The sequence below is a fragment of the Nicotiana tabacum genome, chromosome 15, assembly GCF_000715075.1.
Source record: "Nicotiana tabacum cultivar K326 chromosome 15, ASM71507v2, whole genome shotgun sequence".
In the NCBI taxonomy this organism is placed as follows: domain Eukaryota; kingdom Viridiplantae; phylum Streptophyta; class Magnoliopsida; order Solanales; family Solanaceae; genus Nicotiana; species Nicotiana tabacum.
This window is the reverse complement of record NC_134094.1, coordinates 73,538,971-73,543,987: the sequence shown is the minus strand read 5'-3', so window position 1 is coordinate 73,543,987 and position 5,017 is coordinate 73,538,971. Positions and strand designations below refer to the sequence as shown.

Genomic DNA, 5,017 nt, shown 5'->3' with positions numbered 1-5,017 from the left:
TTTCGGAGACTTCAAGGTATACTTGCTTGACGCTCACAGGCCTCAGAGCCCCCTTCTGCTATTGTCTTTTTTACTGTTTATCTTCATATCAAAACAACATTATATTCAGAGTTCACTAGTGTACTTCTTTAGATCTTATGACTTTGTACTACCGATTTTGGGAATTGTACTACTATTATTCAGTTATGGTTATTATGTCATTTATCAGTTTAATTTAATATCTTAGTTGTTATTTCTGCTAGATTTTTCATGTGTGTTAGGCTTACATAGTCTTAGAGACTAGGTATCGTCATGACTACCTAAGGTAGGATTTTGGGGTCGTGACAATATATGTATCAGTTTATTGTGTGTGTTTGGAGGGGGGGGGAGGGGGGGTTGGTTAGCTTCATAGCTAAGCTTTAGAATAAGATAAAATAAGATGTTCTTTATCCGTTGGGTAAAAGATGTCATGTTACATCAAGTGACTTATTACATCACATTGTGTTATCACATCAGATGTTGACGAGACACGGGATTTAATCTATTTTTTAAATAAATTCTACTGGCTTCCATGTATTAATAGATCGTGTTGTAAATTAAAAGATAACTATCTAGTAGGGAATATGACTTGTATATTAAAAAATTTCAACAATTAGAATAATATTGTAATATTTAATTTTCTTTAACTGACAATAAATTGATTAAAAATATTTAATATTTTGGAAAGTAGGACAACTATCAATAAGTTATTTGAAATTAAAAAAAATGCACAAAAATGTTAGTATTTAACGAATTATAATAAAATAAAAAAATCTCGTATTTTACAAAAATAAGGATAATTATTAATAAATTACATTAAAGTAAAAAATATGTGCAAAAGTGTTACTCCCTCCGGTCCGCTATAATTAATTTTTTAGCCTTTTTTTGTGATCCACAATATTTAATTTTTTCAGATATCAAGAAGGAATTAACTTCTTTTTTCTAAAGTTACCCTCGAAGTAAAGAGCCTAGGAGTATTTGTTATATTTTCAATGAATAAACTAGGGTTAGTATGGTTATTTTATTGTTAGTCAATACTAAAAAGTGAATTCCTTAATATATGTAAAAACAACAAACTAAATCAATAAAAATGAACCGGAGGAAGTATATCATGCAATTAGTGAACTAGAAACCCAAGAGAACTAAATTTTAAATACGGAGGGTCAAAATTAAGTGTAACATTGTGAAATGTGAGCTTCCTAAGCATGTTTACAAACTATCAAAAGCCTTAAGGTTTGAAGCAAGCCCCTAGGGCCTGGTATGATAGGTTAAGTTCTTTCTTTATAGACCATGGCTTTTAACGAGATAATATTGACATAACTCTGTTTATTAAGTGTTTAAGCACTGAAAATCTTATTATTCAAATTTATGTGTATCATATTATTTTTTATAGTACTAATCCTGCTCTTTTTTAAGGAATTTGCAAATATTATGAAAGGAGAATTCGAAATGAGTAAGATGAGAAAATTAACCTTATTGCTTGGACTTCAAATCAAGCAATTTTCCAAAGGAATTTTTATCAGCCAAACCAAGTATACCAAGGAACTTATAAAAAGGTTTGGAATGGAGAACGAGAAATCTATTGGAATGCCTATGAGTCCGTCAACAGCTTTTGAAGAAGATAAAAGTGGAAAAATTGTTGACGAAACTATGTACAGATGAATGATTAGCTCACTTTTATATCTCACTACTAGTCGACCATATATCATATTTAGTGGGTGCAAATATGCAAGATTTCATTCGGCTCACATCTCATCTTAAATCGATAAAACATATTATTAGATATCTCATGGAGCATTTGAATTTGGTTTATGGTATTTTTGCTCTGACAATTTTAATCTCAAAGGCTTCTTAGATGCGGACTTTGCAGGTGATAAGAGTGATAGAAAGAGTACTAGTGGGACTCGTCAGTTATTAGGAAATGCTCTAATATAGTGGCATAGTAAGAAGCAAAACTGTGTAGTCTTGTCAACTACTGAATATCTTGCAGTTGATAGTTGTTGTACTCAAATTCTCTTGATTATGCATCAACTCCTAGATTATGATCTACACCTTAGATCCATACCTATTGTATGTGATAATATTAGTATTATTTGTTTGTCAAAAAATTCTATGACTCTAGGGTAAAGCATATAGAAATCAAGTATTATTTTATTCGTGATCATATCGCAAAAGGTGATATTTTATTAGAATTTATCAACACTAAGTTTCAACTTGCGGATAATTTTACAAAATCACTTTTGAAAGAAAGATTTTGTTCATTGTGAATTTAGATTGGTATTTAGTCTTGTACCCATGATTTCGAAATAATTCTGGCCTTTTGTAATCTTTCAAAATCTCGAAAATATTTTATTAACTTTTTTAATGTGCAAGTCTTAATTAAGCCTATTCAATGCATCTTACATGATTTGAATTTCAAAATTACTTGCTTTGTAAACTGCCAAAGTGACTCTTCATAGCAATCACTTCAGTTCTTCTTTCCCACCTCATCTCTATAACTGATACAACCCTTCACTCTGTCAAACAACCTTTTTAATCCTTCTTCTCCATACTTCATCCTCGTTTCTCAAAATTTTCTTAGAGTTTGAATGGAAAAACCTAAGACCTTTTCTTCCTCTACTGCCACTCGAAGAAGCGGTCGCTTTCATAAATCCCAAATCCTCGAAGAGACTGTTGATCTTGAATCATCACTTGACTCTCACCCTCTTAAAATGGATGATGAAAGCAAGAATTCTTCTTAAAATAAAGTTTTAAGTAAGAAAACAACTGGTAAGAGACCCGTGGATCAAACCCCAAAAAGGTCTACATGCAAGAAAGGCAAATTTGAAAGTCTTGATTTTGGGTCTGAGGAAAAAATAAACTTCTCTAAGCCTCCAAAAAAATCAAGGTTTGAATATAACAAATCAAAATCCATAGCCTATGGATGCACTCACTTATGACAAAACAGTCTTTGCCATGATGGGATACACTCTAGTTGAAGATGTATGAGTAAGGCGAGTGAAAACAACATATGCACCAGCACAAGTAGAGAAAACTATTGAGCACATTGAAACATCTACAACAGATTCAACAGGGCTTGGAAGGACTCAGAGACATGCTTACCAAAATGCAGGGATAAGTTGACTCGATCAGAGAAATGACCAAAATTCACAAGGACGGATGTAGCCAAGTCAAGGATGGATCTAGAAGCCATCAAGAATAAGGGAATTAAGGCTTTCTAGATTGTGACTGAGAGGATTAATAAGTTTTCCAAAGAAATTAGAACTTTCTATGATAACTTCTGCATCAAAGTCATCAATACCCTCAAGTACTTTCTAGGGAGAAACTAAGGTTGTGATTGTGTGTTTGTATGAAATGATTGTTTTTGCTAAAATAGTTTTTTTTGGCCTGTATAATCTCTAAACTGCCATGCCATCTGAAATGGGAATGAAACTATCTGCTTATCCTGCTCTAATTAGGTCTTATCTGTTAGTTTGCATATTTTTCTGTGTATCTCTTGTTTTGTATGTCTGTTATTGAGCTTGTCTTTTTATTTTTGATTGATGTCAAAGAAGGATAAACATAGAGTTTTGCAAGGTATAAGACAGGGGGAGCTAAAGAATTTTGCAAGACATAAGACAGTGGGAGCACATAAGCACATTTTCATCAGGGAAGTACCATCTATCTTATTAAACTCTTTTTGTTGTCATCATAAAAAAAAAGGAAAGATTGATAAGTCTATATTTCATATGTTTTAATGATGACAAAAAGTAATACTAATTTTATAACTATCTATGCTGGAAAAAAGAACAAGAAAAGAGTCAAAAGAAGAAATCCAAGGGAGATCAGGAGAAGAAAAAAAGAAAAGAGAAATTGAAGGAAGATCCGAGATCAAGGAGAAATCAAAGGAGTATCAATCAGACAATTCAGCACACATTTGTTTAGAAAGGACGCCTGAAAAAAAAACCGAGCAATCAACTCGCAATCAACAAGATTGGTCAATAATTCATCTTGGAGGATCTGAAGAATATCATATGCATAGAAAGAAGAAGAGGGAAGCACAAGGAAGGAGATCTTGTTTAATATATCAATCAAAAATTCAGTCCTCATATATTGACTGGACTCAGAGGCATCCCTTGGGTCAGACTATTAGAATAAATCTGCCTGAAAAAGGAAATAACAAATCTCGCCCTTCAAATTAGCTGAAGATATTATGACTGAAGAATCTTAAGCCAACGGCCAGAACCACTGCCTATATAAAGGACTCGGAGAGATGAAGAGAAGCACACAACTTTATATGCAATTTTTTTTACATCTTTCTAGTTCTTAGTCAAACACTGTATTTTTTATTTTACTAGCGTCATAAAAGATAGAAAGGAAAAAAAACACTTGATAGGTTGTGTCAAGAGATAGAAAAATAAATTTGTTTGTACATCATTGGTGGTGAAAAAAGAAAAACTACACTCTCTATAACGACAATCACTTGAAGATCTAAGAAAACTCTTATGACCCAATAGAACTAGATGTAGGTACCATACCGTACACGAACCAGTATAAAAACTTTCTGTCTCTCTTATTCTCTTTCTATTTTATTCAGTTTATTGCCTACATCTTTCACTAACGAATATTCTGCAAGAAAAAGAATCGACTTAGACCATCTCTGACCAACTAAGTTTTAAATTTAACATAATTAGCCCTCCCCTATTGTATTTCAAGGGGGGAGGGGTGGCGAGAGTTAGTGGGCTAGGGTGAGAGAGTGGGTCAAGACAAGGCCGGGGGGAGGGGGTAGGTGAGGCAGGAGATGCCAAGGGATAGCGAAAATGGATTTTTGGAGTGAGGATGGTTGAAAGAGAGTTTCATAAATGAGCTCATAAGAAAAATATTCTTTCAACAAGCCAACCAAATATGAGAAAATAAAAAAAAGTATTTTTTAGGTCCTCCGTACCAAACACACCCTTGGCTAATGATAGAAATATCTCAAAGACTAAATGGAGTCTATTTTCAAGCCCTAAATTGGTTT

General features: G+C 33.0%; 1 long non-coding RNA gene across 1 annotated transcript; it reads left to right on the top strand.

Moving 5' to 3' along the window:
- Positions 1 to 2,001: 2,001 nt before the first annotated feature.
- LOC107775395 (uncharacterized) lies at positions 2,002 to 4,431 on the top strand. The gene is made up of 2 exons (XR_001645743.2): positions 2,002 to 3,348; positions 3,570 to 4,431. It is a non-coding gene; the product is annotated as an uncharacterized LOC107775395 (long non-coding RNA).
- Positions 4,432 to 5,017: the final 586 nt, after the last annotated feature.